Raw genomic sequence first — 15,014 nt, forward strand, 5'->3', positions numbered from 1 at the left:
ATCTACAATGGCTTTTTCCATGTTATCCTACAATCAAGACGAAGCTACATCTATTATTTCCCAGATAACCACACCAGGTACTTTCTTACACACTCCTACAGAGGAATTAAGAACCAGAGACTTTGAGAAGGATTTGAAACGGTTTACAGCACTCGATTTACATAGCATTACTCTGGCGGAGTATCACCGTGTTCAACGAATTCCTAGAGGTCTTAGGGTTCCTCTCAGACCTACTCTTTTTCAAGACAATACAGAGTTTTGTGGTAAATTCGAGGCAATTTTGAATAAATGTTCAATGGATTTAATCGTATTAACTATTGATTTTCTACAGAAGGAAATCACTGATCTTAAGACAAAGATTTCGTCAACGGAGCAACAACTCAAGAGCACCTCTTCACCGGAAGACTTCAAATCATTGAAAGACAAAGTAGACAAAACGATCTCAGACCTACGTGACAGCCTACAGAGTAGGAAATGCAACAAATTCTTACGTGACACGGAGGACTATAAAAATAATCAAGTGTATCGGTGGCAGTCTTCCAACTACTCTAGGAACCGGAGATTTACGAGACGGGATTATAGTCCACTTTCCACCAGTTCGGAAAGTGACTTTGGTACAACACGCACCTCTTTTTTAGAGCAACGCCAAAACCGTCAATCCAGAGGAAAACGCGGAGGGGGAAGCGGGTACGGATTCGAACCTCGTCGGATGACGACCAGATCTCAGGTATTGAGGAAATCAACAATATAGTGTATAACATTTCATCTCAATGCCTTTCCCCCACACAAATGACTGTCTTACAGAAGGGACTTTCTTTTTGCCCGGTTCCTCGATTCAATACTTTTTTGGTGGATCAAGAATTACATCGTTTTTTTAGGAATGTTAGATTGAAAGCGCATTTTTCCCGGATACCGGAAAGAGTTTCTGCAGTAACTGCTTCCTCTGAACCTATATTTAAACTGGACAATTTGAAACTTCGTGTACGTAGTTCATTTCAACCACCACGCATTTACCACCCTGTTGAAACCTATGTAGATTTTGTAAAGCAGGATGTTAAGAGCGTACTTGAATCCATTGAACAGGGACAAATTCATGTTAAACAAAATTTAACTAGAGATGAGCATTTGGCCCTAGTCTCCTTGAAAAATAACAGACAATTGATAATAAAACCGGCGGACAAAGGGGGTTCTATAGTGGTGTTAGACCGTGATTATTACATGCAAGAAATACGCACACAACTTAGCGATTTAGGGACTTATCGACTGGTCAGTAGCAATCCAACCTTTGATATAGCGAGGGTAATTAAAGGGTTTATTGACCATCATTTACAGGAAGGCTCTATAGACGAAAAATTGGGAGATTATCTGTTCAATCAACATCCAGTATTACCAGTGTTTTATACTCTCCCCAAAATTCATAAACATTCCACTCGTCCTCCTGGACGACCTATCGTAGCCTCTACTAATTCTTTATTGTCTCCCCTCGCTATAACACTTGAGAAGATTCTATCTCCCCTTGTTCCCCGTATAAAATCCTTTTTGAAAGATACATCACAATTTTTGGAGTCACTTCAAAACGTGGGTCCCTTGCCTGAGGACTGTCTACTAGTGACAATGGATGTGAATAGTTTGTACACCAGCATTGGTCATCAAGATGGCATCAAAGCGGTAATGTCTTTTCTTGAAGAACATACTCAATTTTCCTCTCAACAAAAAAGTTTTTGTAGGGATTTACTCACCCTTATTTTAACTAAAAAAAATTTCATTTTTGAGGATCAGTTTTTTCTTCAAGAGAGAGGCACTGCTATGGGGTCGAACATGGCACCCCCATATGCAAACATCTTCATGGACCAGTTTGAAATAACTTTTGTCTATTCACATCCAAGTTTTATATCATTCGCCAGTTATTGGCGTAGATATATTGATGATATCTTTCTAATTTGGACAGGAGACTCCGAAACGTTAGAAGCATTTCATGATGACCTCAATTCCAGCCTGGAGGGTCTTACTTTTTCTATCTCTTCTAGTACGTCATCTATGAATTTCCTGGATACCTTATTTAGTGTTAGTAGTGACAGAGTATTAGAGACTGATCTATATGTTAAGCCTACAGATCGTAATAGTTTGTTAAAGTTCGTTAGTTGCCATCCAAAACATATTAAAGTTTCTCTACCTAGATCTCAACACGCTCGAATAGACAGAATAGTCTCCAAACCAGATGTGTGTCGGATGAGACATCATGAAATGGATTCTAAATTTCGGACTAGAGGTTATCCAACCCATGTTTTAGACACACAACAACGTATAATACGAACTAGAGAAAAACACAATGTACCTCGAATAGCGTTTGTGAGCACTTACCATCCATTTAATCATCTTATTAATTCGTGTGTGACCCGACATTGGGACATTTTAGGCAAAGCATATCCTCAGGTTGAGGAATTCTTGATTAAACCGATTATTAGTAACAAAAGATGTCCTAATCTTAGAGATTGCCTAATAAGAGCAGATGTGGGCTCCTCAGTAAGAGAAATATCCCAAAGAGTTTTTTCTACACCCCGAAATGGGACTTTTCCCTGTTTGAGTTGTCATCAATGTTCGAATATCACAAAAGGAGATTCTTTTACACATCCCCGCTCAGGCAAAAAGTTCCCAATCAAAGGTCATTTCACTTGCAATTCATCCTTTGTTATATATCTCATTAAATGCCCGTGCGGTCTCGGATATGTGGGAGAAACCACCCAGCATATCCGAGACCGCATTTCACAACATAAATCTACCATAAGATGTGGTAAGACGTTGTTACCAGTTCCAGCTCACTTCGCACAAAATAACCATACAGTAGCACAGTTGAGGTATCAGGTTTTGGAACACATTCCGTTGGCTAGAAGGGGAGGCGACAGGATTAAGAAACTCAAAGAGAGGGAATCCTTTTGGATTCATACTCTCCAGACCCTCACCCCATTAGGACTAAATAGGGAATATGAGGTCACATATTAGTTTCCTATTGGCTTTAGTTCTCTTTTCTTTGAAGTTGTTCCGCTTGCCTCTCTGCATATTAGTCATGTACATTGGATATAATCTTGTAATTTTGTCTCCCTGTCTCTCTGGTATTCATTTACTAAGATCAGTTTTTGTTTTTGTTTTTGTTTGTGTTTATGGATTTATCTTGAGGCACTATATGTGGCATTATACTATGCGCTGACTATTTTATTTATGGTTTGATGTTAATATCTATTTATTCATTAAGGGGCTAATTGTCTCTTCTCTATCATTCTTTATTTATATACCTTTGACATATGTAGGTACCAATAGCGGTGACCTGTTTACCACCTGTTTACCACTTATTGTACATTTCCATTTCTCTTTTTCTTTCTCTTTTTCAGCATACAGGAGGGAATCCCAGCTAGAACGCCGCTGGGTCGACGCATGCGCAGTAGCATCTTTGACTTCGGCTCTGTCCGGCGGCACTCGGCTTTTCCGAACTGCACCTTGCTCACTTACGCTCCACCCCTTAAGGTCAGTTTTATGACCCGGATACACTTAACACGGCACGTCCATCGCACCGGATAAAAATGCCGTTTTGTCACATACCGCTCACCTCCCTGCTGTATGGTCACTGCCTCCCGGACCTCCACACCGGATGCACTTGCGGCACCTGTCTTTAAGGAATAATGTCTTGGAGAAGATATTCCAGCTGGTCTCCAGCAAGATATGGGGTTTTCAGTTAGTTTCGGGTTTGTTCTGGGTTTTCTTGATATGTTTCTTTCTTTGTTTATTTTTCCTAGTGGGAGTTCCACCCATATACCAAGGCTGATAAGTAATACACCTTTGGCTTATTTCTTATAATAATGTATCTTGGCTTATTTTTCATAACTTGGTACTTACATGTCGGCATTTATTGCGCACTATATTACAGTCAGTAATATGGCACTTAATATGTTTTTTGCTGCTTCTAGCAGCGGTTTTTTGAATATCTTGGTTTTCTGGATATCAGCGTTTTTTCTAATATGTCAGCGATCTCATGCTTGTATAAGAACTGATGCCACTGCTTTCATTAATGATACCAGTTGGAGGGTGCACACTGGGCGGCTGCCCCTATTTGCGTTATTTGTTCTGTTTCCTTTTTAATGATATCTCTCTTTATTCTTCTCATTTTTCATGGTCTTGGGCTTCCCTTGATTATTAGGTGTAATTACCGTAAAGTATCCAGTAAAATACCGTAAAATATTTAGTAAAATATTTAGTAATCCAAGATTCATTTTTTAGGTCCACATTGTTAACTAGTGAGATATATAGGTTGGTGAATCCTATATAAGACTCGGTTTAATCTTGAGAAGAACTATGGTTCACAAAGGGTTTCGCTGTGGAATGTAACAGTGTTTCATGTATTTTTGTTTATTGTTTTTTTATCTATCATTGTGTATGAATACTGTATATGGAAATTGCATTTTACTTACATATTTTTGTGTATGTTGCAGACAGTAATCTCTTGAAAAAGGCTCAAAAGCCAAAACGTTGAGAACCATATACACTGTTTATTATCAACCATTATAAACTAACCATCATATGTGGATTCCCACCAACGTTGTGTCTTGCAATAAAGGATTTTTTCTTGAAAATCTATCATTTTCTGTCTTGAGTGCCGGAGTTTCAGACTTTAATTGCATTGGATTTTTTCTCCTGGCACCTAACAATCAGTGAGCACCCCCTTAATTGTTGATATTCTAAGTATTGTCTTAGAGGGTAGCTCCTGTGATAATTGATCTACAATGGCTTTTTCCATGTTATCCTACAATCAAGACGAAGCTACATCTATTATTTCCCAGATAACCACACCAGGTACTTTCTTACACACTCCTACAGAGGAATTAAGAACCAGAGACTTTGAGAAGGATTTGAAACGGTTTACAGCACTCGATTTACATAGCATTACTCTGGCGGAGTATCACCGTGTCCAACGAATTCCTAGAGGTCTTAGGGTTCCTCTCAGACCTACTCTTTTTCAAGACAATACAGAGTTTTGTGGTAAATTCGAGGCAATTTTGAATAAATGTTCAATGGATTTAATCGTATTAACTATTGATTTTCTACAGAAGGAAATCACTGATCTTAAGACAAAGATTTCGTCAACGGAGCAACAACTCAAGAGCACCTCTTCACCGGAAGACTTCAAATCATTGAAAGACAAAGTAGACAAAACGATCTCAGACCTACGTGACAGCCTACAGAGTAGGAAACGCAACAAATTCTTACGTGACACGGAGGACTATAAAAATAATCAAGTGTATCGGTGGCAGTCTTCCAACTACTCTAGGAACCGGAGATTTACGAGACGGGATTATAGTCCACTTTCCACCAGTTCGGAAAGTGACTTTGGTACAACACGCACCTCTTTTTTAGAGCAACGCCAAAACCGTCAATCCAGAGGAAAACGCGGAGGGGGAAGCGGGTACAGATTCGAACCTCGTCGGATGACGACCAGATCTCAGGTATTGAGGAAATCAACAATATAGTGTATAACATTTCATCTCAATGCCTTTCCCCCACACAAATGACTGTCTTACAGAAGGGACTTTCTTTTTGCCCGGTTCCTCGATTCAATACTTTTTTGGTGGATCAAGAATTACATCGTTTTTTTAGGAATGTTAGATTGAAAGCGCATTTTTCCCGGATACCGGAAAGAGTTTCTGCAGTAACTGCTTCCTCTGAACCTATATTTAAACTGGACAATTTGAAACTTCGTGTACGTAGTTCATTTCAACCACCACGCATTTACCACCCTGTTGAAACCTATGTAGATTTCGTAAAGCAGGATGTTAAGAGGGTACTTGAATCCATTGAACAGGGACAAATTCATGTTAAACAAAATTTAACTAGAGATGAGCATTTGGCCCTAGTCTCCTTGAAAAATAACAGACAATTGATAATAAAACCGGCGGACAAAGGGGGTTCTATAGTGGTGTTAGACCGTGATTATTACATGCAAGAAATACGCACACAACTTAGCGATTTAGGGACTTATCGACTGGTCAGTAGCAATCCAACCTTTGATATAGCGAGGGTAATTAAAGGGTTTATTGACCATCATTTACAGGAAGGCTCTATAGACGAGAAATTGGGAGATTATCTGTTCAATCAACATCCAGTTTTACCAGTGTTTTATACTCTCCCCAAAATTCATAAACATTCCACTCGTCCTCCTGGACGACCTATCGTAGCCTCTACTAATTCTTTATTGTCTCCCCTCGCTATAACACTTGAGAAGATTCTATCTCCCCTTGTTCCCCGTATAAAATCCTTTTTGAAAGATACATCACAATTTTTGGAGTCACTTCAAAACGTGGGTCCCTTGCCTGAGGACTGTCTACTAGTGACAATGGATGTGAATAGTTTGTACACCAGCATTGGTCATCAAGATGGCATCAAAGCGGTAATGTCTTTTCTTGAAGAACATACTCAATTTTCCTCTCAACAAAAAAGTTTTTGTAGGGATTTACTCACCCTTATTTTAACTAAAAAATTTTTCATTTTTGAGGATCAGTTTTTTCTTCAAGAGAGAGGCACTGCTATGGGGTCGAACATGGCACCCCCATATGCAAACATCTTCATGGACCAGTTTGAAAAAACATTTGTCTATTCACATCCAAGTTTTATATCATTCGCCAGTTATTGGCGTAGATATATTGATGATATCTTTCTAATTTGGACAGGAGACTCTGAAACGTTAGAAGCATTTCATGATGACCTCAATTCCAGCCTGGAGGGTCTTACTTTTTCTATCTCTTCTAGTACGTCATCTATGAATTTCCTGGATACCTTATTTAGTGTTAGTAGTGACAGAGTATTAGAGACTGATCTATATGTTAAGCCTACAGATCGTAATAGTTTGTTAAAGTTCGTTAGTTGCCATCCAAAACATATTAAAGTTTCTCTACCTAGATCTCAACACGCTCGAATAGACAGAATAGTCTCCAAACCAGATGTGTGTCGGATGAGACATCATGAAATGGATTCTAAATTTCGGACTAGAGGTTATCCAACCCATGTTTTAGACACACAACAACGTATAATACGAACTAGAGAAAAACACAATGTACCTCGAATAGCGTTTGTGAGCACTTACCATCCATTTAATCATCTTATTAATTCGTGTGTGACCCGACATTGGGACATTTTAGGCAAAGCATATCCTCAGGTTGAGGAATTCTTGATTAAACCGATTATTAGTAACAAAAGATGTCCTAATCTTAGAGATTGCCTAATAAGAGCAGATGTGGGCTCCTCAGTAAGAGAAATATCCCAAAGAGTTTTTTCTACACCCCGAAATGGGACTTTTCCCTGTTTGAGTTGTCATCAATGTTCGAATATCACAAAAGGAGATTCTTTTACACATCCCCGCTCAGGTAAAAAGTTCCCAATCAAAGGTCATTTCACTTGCAATTCATCCTTTGTTATATATCTCATTAAATGCCCGTGCGGTCTCGGATATGTGGGAGAAACCACCCAGCATATCCGAGACCGCATTTCACAACATAAATCTACCATAAGATGTGGTAAGACGTTGTTACCAGATCCAGCTCACTTCGCACAAAATAACCATACAGTAGCACAGTTGAGGTATCAGGTTTTGGAACACATTCCGTTGGCTAGAAGGGGAGGCGACAGGATTAAGAAACTCAAAGAGAGGGAATCCTTTTGGATTCATACTCTCCAGACCCTCACCCCATTAGGACTAAATAGGGAATATGAGGTCACATATTAGTTTCCTATTGGCTTTAGTTCTCTTTTCTTTGAAGTTGTTCCGCTTGCCTCTCTGCATATTAGTCATGTACATTGGATATAATCTTGTAATTTTGTCTCCCTGTCTCTCTGGTATTCATTTACTAAGATCAGTTTTTGTTTTTGTTTGTGTTTATGGATTTATCTTGAGGCACTATATGTGGCATTATACTATGCGCTGACTATTTTATTTATGGTTTGATGTTAATATCTATTTATTCATTAAGGGGCTAATTGTCTCTTCTCTATCATTCTTTATTTATATACCTTTGACATATGTAGGTACCAATAGCGGTGACCTGTTTACCACTTATTGTACATTTCCATTTCTCTTTTTCTTTCTCTTTTTCAGCATACAGGAGGGAATCCCAGCTAGAACGCCGCTGGGTCGACGCATGCGCAGTAGCATCTTTGACTTCGGCTCTGTCCGGCGGCACTCGGCTTTTCCGAACTGCACCTTGCTCACTTACGCTCCACCCCTTAAGGTCAGTTTTATGACCCGGATACACTTAACACGGCACGTCCATCGCACCGGATAAAAATGCCGTTTTGTCACATACCGCTCACCTCCCTGCTGTATGGTCACTGCCTCCCGGACCTCCACACCGGATGCACTTGCGGCACCTGTCTTTAAGGTATTATGTCTTGGAGAAGATATTCCAGCTGGTCTGTTCTGAGTTTTCTTGATATGTTTCTTTCTTTGTTTATTTTTCCTAGTGGGAGTTCCACCCATATACCAAGGCTGATAAGTAATACACCTTTGGCTTATTTCTTATAATAATGTATCTTGGCTTATTTTTCATAGCTTGGTACTTACATGTCGGCATTTATTGCGCACTATATTACAGTCAGTAATATGGCACTTAATATGTTTTTTGCTGCTTCTAGCAGCGGTTTTTTGAATATCTTGGTTTTCTGGATATCAGCGTTTTTTCTAATATGTCAGCGATCTCATGCTTGCATAAGAACTGATGCCACTGCTTTCATTAATGATACCAGTTGGAGGGTGCACACTGGGCGGCTGCCCCTATTTGCGTTATTTGTTCTGTTTCCTTTTTAATGATATCTCTCTTTATTCTTCTCATTTTTCATGGTCTTGGGCTTCCCTTGATTATTAGGTGTAATTACCGTAAAGTATCCAGTAAAATACCGTAAAATATTTAGTAAAATATTTAGTAATCCAAGATTCATTTTTTAGGTCCACATTGTTAACTAGTGAGATATATTGTTAGGGCTAGCGGAACGCACCAAATAATAAGACTGATAGTGTACGGTGCGTTCGTAGCCCGGGGTCCACCGTGCAGAGATGGAACCTGCTGCTGAGTAATGACGGACTATATGGCGGTACTCATAAGTATACTCGCGTGGGTTAAACTTCACCCAACGTGAAGGAAGCGATCCTGTTGCGTCACAGGATCGCGGTACCGCACATAGAAGGCGAGCAAGCAGTCAGCGAACTTAACCCCAACTAGGATTGAAGTCCGATTAGACCACTTGCTGACACAACACCGCAACAGGGTGTGTTAGGCAACTCTTATAATTAGAGCACCGAAGTGCGAACTGTGCCGTTCTGGCAGGCACCACTAAGCACCCAGACGTGGGTCAGGAATCGCACTACTGGCGCGTGGCGCCGCACTGGCGGTCACAGCAATAGACGCTGATACGTGTGTGACACGTTGAGTGATTTGTCGGGCGCTAGATAGCAGCCATACTCCATACGCGAACAGTCATACAATAGGGTAGGGGTATTTAATGAACGACTTGCACTCACAACAAACACACGTATTCAATTGTACACTAGCGCATGGCCGTGCGGTCATGCGCAGTTTATATAATTGCAGGACAGGAAGTGGCCACAGAAACTTTGCCCTTCCAGGGCCTGCCAAGAGGACCAATGGAATGCACTGCAGAGCCAGAGCACATGACCCTCGATCTTCAACGGGAGATCTTGCTCTGGGCATGCTCAGTGTGCGCAAACAAGGACTTAGTCCCAGGGAAGTCCGCTCGCCGCTGACCAGCACTGACTTTAATGGCAGGAGCTGAAGAAGCAGCAGTAACTCTCTGTACAGAGTGAGAGCGAGCAAGACACTGGGAGCGACGTCCCTGCTGAGCAGACTCCACTGCGGCTGGAGGAGAATGGGAGACCGCAGCGGAGACGGATCGAGATTCCCCCTGTGCAGCAGAGGAAACTCGACTCCTAACATTACCCCCCCTCCTAGGGCCCCCCCGTCCTTGGGCCTCGCTACGCTCGAAGGCAGCAATGAGCTGTGGGGCCTGAATGTTTTCAGCAGGCTCCCAAGACCTGTCCTCTGGACCATAACCCTTCCAATCCACCAAATAAAACTTTTTGCCGCGTACCACCTTGCACCCCAAAATAGCGTTCACCTCGTAATCGTCCGTAGACGAACCCGATGTCCCGGCAGATGACTCGGAAAACCGGGACATGTATACGGGTTTAAAGAGGGACACATGAAAGGTGTCGGTGATGGCAAAAAAGAAAAAGTAGGCGCGCACTTACCCTGTTGCGGTGAATATCACTTTATTAGGACATATAAACAAACGGATATCACTTTATTAGGTGTCGGTGATACCCAAGCGTGGAGGAAGAGCCAGGCGGTAGACCACAGGATTAACCTGTTCGAGAACCTTGAAGGGACCCAAGTAGCGAGGAGCAAACTTAGTGGACTCAACTCGCAGCCTGATGTTACGGGCGGAGAGCCACACCAAGTCGCCAGGGGCAAAAGTCGGAGCGGGGCGCCGATGAACATCGGCGGAGGACCTCATTCTCTCCTTGGAGGCCCGAATGGCATCCTGCGTGCGATCCCAAATGTCCCGTGCCTCCACAGCCCAGTCTGCCACCCTGGGATCAGCGGAAGACACAGGCATGGGCACAGGAACACGCGGATGCTGGCCGTAATTTAAGAGGAATGGAGTCTGACCGGTAGAGTCGGCTACGGCATTGTTAAGTGCAAACTCTGCCCACGGTAGCAAGGATGCCCAGTCATCCTGTCTGGCAGAAACAAAATGTCGCAGATATGTGACCAAGGTCTGGTTGGCCCTTTCTACCATCCCATTCGTCTCGGGATGATATGCCGAAGAGAGATTGAACTCAATACTGAGTAGACGACATAGCTCCCTCCAGAATCGAGACACAAACTGGGGACCCCAGTCACTAACAATTTTGTCTGGCATACCGTGTAGGCGAAAGATATGCTTGATAAACAAGACAGCCAACGCCCGTGCAGATGGTAGCCGTGGAAGAGGCACCAAATGCACCATTTTGGAAAAATGATCGGCGATCACCCAGATAATGGTGCAATTACGAGACTTGGATAAGCCAACCACAAAGTCCATCCCGACCATCTCCCAGGGCCTGTCAGCCACGGGCAGAGGATAAAGCAACCCAGCTGGCCGTTGCCGAGGAGTCTTGTTCCTGGCGCAAGAGACACACGCCCGAACGTACTCCGCGACATCAGGAGCCATATGCGGCCACCAGTATGTCCTCGCCAGTAACTCTGATGTCCTTTTAGTACCAAAATGTCCACCCACCCTGGACGAGTGCGCCCAAGAGAGAACCTCCGGTCGCAAACTAGATGGAACAAAAGTCTTGCCCGGGGGCACAGACTCCAGCGAAACCGGGGCCATGGTTCTCAAACTCTCGGTGGGGACAATAAGCCGAGGCTCCTCCTCCTCCGAAGATGACACAACGGAGCGAGAGAGAGCGTCGGCCCGAATGTTCTTCTCCCCAGAAAGGAAATGGAGGGTGAAATGAAACCGGGAGAAGAACAAGGACCATCTGGCCTGGCGAGAATTCAACCGCTGAGCTGTCTGCAGATACACCAAATTTTTGTGATCTGTGAAGACTTGGAAGGGAAAACGTGCTCCCTCCAAGAGATGTCTCCACTCCGAGAAAGCCAACTTCATGGCTAGCAACTCCCTGTCCCCGATGGAATAATTCCTCTCTGCTGGTGCGAAGGTCTTGGAGAAAAAGAAGCAAGGATGCTTCCGACCTTGAGCATCCTTTTGGAAGAGGACTGCTCCAGCACCAACAGAAGAGGCATCCACCTCCATGATAAATGGCTTATCAACATCGGGGCGATGAAGAATGGGAGCGCTAGCGAAGTGTGACTTTATAGAGATAAAAGCCTTGGAGACCTCCTCAGACCACAATTTGGGATTCGCCCCATTCTTGGTGAGGGCAACCAAGGGAGCTACCAAAGTTGAGAAATGCGGGATGAACTGGCGATAATAATTGATGAACCCCATAAAGCGCTGCACCGCTTTAAGAGAATGGGGTTCCTGCCAGTCCATCACAGCCTGTAGTTTGGCAGGATCCATAGCCAATCCCTGGGCTGAGATGATGTAGCCTAGGAAAGGTAAGGACTCCTGCTCAAACATACACTTCTCCAACTTGGCATAGAGGGAGTTTGCCCGTAGGAGGTCGAAGACTTTGCAAACATCTCTCCGGTGGGAGTCAATATCTGGAGAGTAGATGAGAATATCATCCAGATAGACTACGACCGAGGTGGAAAGCATATCCCGGAAGATATCGTTCACAAAGTCTTGGAAAACGGCTGGGGCATTACAGAGCCCAAAGGGCATCACCAGATATTCATAGTGCCCATCCATGGTGTTAAAAGCCGTCTTCCATTCGTCCCCCTCACGGATGCGAATCAGGTTGTAAGCACCCCGCAGATCTAATTTAGTAAATACCCTTGCTCCCCGAAGCCTATCGAACAGTTCAGATATCAAAGGCAAAGGGTATTTATTCTTAACGGTGATGGCGTTAAGACCGCTGTAGTCTATGCATGGACGCAATTCCCCACTCTTCTTCTGCACGAAGAAGAACCCTGCCCCAGCAGGTGACACTGACTTCCTGATGAACCCTCTTGCCAGATTTTCCTGGATGTACTGTGACATTGCCTCCGTCTCCGGGAGAGATAGCGGATAGACTCGACCCCGGGGAGGCTCAGCACCAGGCAAGAGGTCAATAGGACAGTCATAGGGGCGATGGGGCGGAAGGGTCTCCGCCGCCTTTTTGGAGAACACGTCTGCATAAGACCAATACTGCTTGGGGAGAGAGGATAGATCTGCGGGTACCTCTGTTGTAGCAACCTGAACGCACTCCCTCTGACACCTACCCCCACAAGATTCACCCCATCCCAGAATTCTGCCTGAGGACCACTCGATATGAGGAGAGTGGTACCATAGCCAAGGTATTCCCAACAGGACTTCATCAATTCCCTCTGGAATGACGAGCAGAGAAATAATCTCCTGATGAGATGGCGACATGGACAGAGTAAAAGGGATGGTCTGGTGAGTTATCTGTGAGGGCAGAGTCGACCCATTCACCACTCGTACCGTTACAGGTTGAGCTAGCATAACCAGAGGTATTGCGTGGCGTTGGGCGAAGGCAGAAGACATAAAATTGCCCTCCGCCCCAGAATCCACGCAGAGCTCTACCGAGTGGGAGAATGAGCCTATAGTAATTGTCCCCTTAAGGACAATTTAGAGGCAAACGTCGCCGTGTCTAGTGTACCTCCACCTACGACCACTAGACGCTGACGTTTCCTCGACCGCTGAGGACATCTGGTGGCTAAATGTCCAGACTGCTGGCAAACATGACAGACCCTGAGTGCACAAGCGGTCCGGGACTTAGGTCCCGCTTGTGACACTTCCCTGGCCTCATGTGACTCAGGAACCAGGACCGGAGATTCCAGAGGTTTGGCGAAAGTAGGAGCCAGCCGAAACCTCTGCCTACACTGGGCTCGCTCTAACCTCCGCTCGTTAAAACGGAGGTCAATTCGAGTGGAGACTGTTATTAACTCCTCCAGTGTGGCAGGAATCTCCCTAGTGGCCAGAGCGTCCTTTACATGGTCAGCCAAGCCCCTCCAAAATATGGGGATAAGAGCTTTATCCGACCATTCCAGCTCAGATGCTAAAGTGCGGAATTGGACGGCAAAATGACTGACCAAGGACTCTGAGTTAATGCCAGCAGTTGGAGCGCAGTGTCATGGATGACTTGAGGTCCTAAAAAGACCTGTTTTAAAGTGCTCAAAAACAGAGGAGCATTCTGCACCACATGATCGCCACGCTCCCACAGCGGCGTAGCCCACTCCAGCGCCCTGTCCGACAATAGAGACACAATAAATCCCACCTTAGCCCGCTCTGTGGGGAAACGTGCAGCCAGAAGCTCGAGATGAATAGAGCACTGACTCACAAATCCCCTACAAAATTTGCTATTACCAGAAAATTTTTCTGGCAGCGGGAGGCGAGAAAATGTCGGAACAGGGGTGGCAATGGACAAAGTTGCTGCAGCCACGCTAGCAGCCTGTACAGCAACTGCGGTAACATCCACAGCTGAGGTTGCGCTCTCGAGAGCCGCCAACCTACCCTCCAGCTGCTGTATATACCGCAGGGATTGCTGTTTGTCCGTCATCACTAGCCAGACCCTGGCGCTAGTGTAATGTTAGGGCTAGCGGAACGCACCAAATAATAAGACTGATAGTGTACGGTGCGTTCGTAGCCCGGGGTCCACCGTGCAGAGATGGAACCTGCTGCTGAGTAATGACGGACTATATGGCGGTACTCATAAGTATACTCGCGTGGGTTAAACTTCACCCAACGTGAAGGAAGCGATCCTGTTGCGTCACAGGATCGCGGTACCGCACATAGAAGGCGAGCAAGCAGTCAGCGAACTTAACCCCAACTAGGATTGAAGTCCGATTAGACCACTTGCTGACACAACACCGCAACAGGGTGTGTTAGGCAACTCTTATAATTAGAGCACCGAAGTGCGAACTGTGCCGTGCTGGCAGGCACCACTAAGCACCCAGACGTGGGTCAGGAAGCGCACTACTGGCGCGTGGCGCCGCACTGGCGGTCACAGCAATAGACGCTGATACATGTGTGACACGTTGAGTGATTTGTCGGGCGCTAGATAGCAGTCATACTCCATAAGCGAACAGTCATACAATAGGGTAGGGGTATTTAATGAACGACTTGCACTCACAACACACGTATTCAATTGTCCACTAGCGCATGGCCGTGCGGTCATGCGCAGTTTATATAATTGCAGGACAGGAAGTGGCCACAGAAACTTTGCCCTTCCAGGGCCTGCCAAGAGGACCAATGGAATGCGCTGCAGAGCCAGAGCACATGACCCTCGATCTCCAACGGGAGATCTTGCTCTGGGCATGCTCAGTGTGCGCAAACAAGGACTTAGTCCCAGG

Source organism: Ranitomeya imitator, chromosome 1 (genome assembly GCF_032444005.1).
Source record: "Ranitomeya imitator isolate aRanImi1 chromosome 1, aRanImi1.pri, whole genome shotgun sequence".
Classification (NCBI taxonomy): Eukaryota; Metazoa; Chordata; class Amphibia; order Anura; family Dendrobatidae; genus Ranitomeya; species Ranitomeya imitator.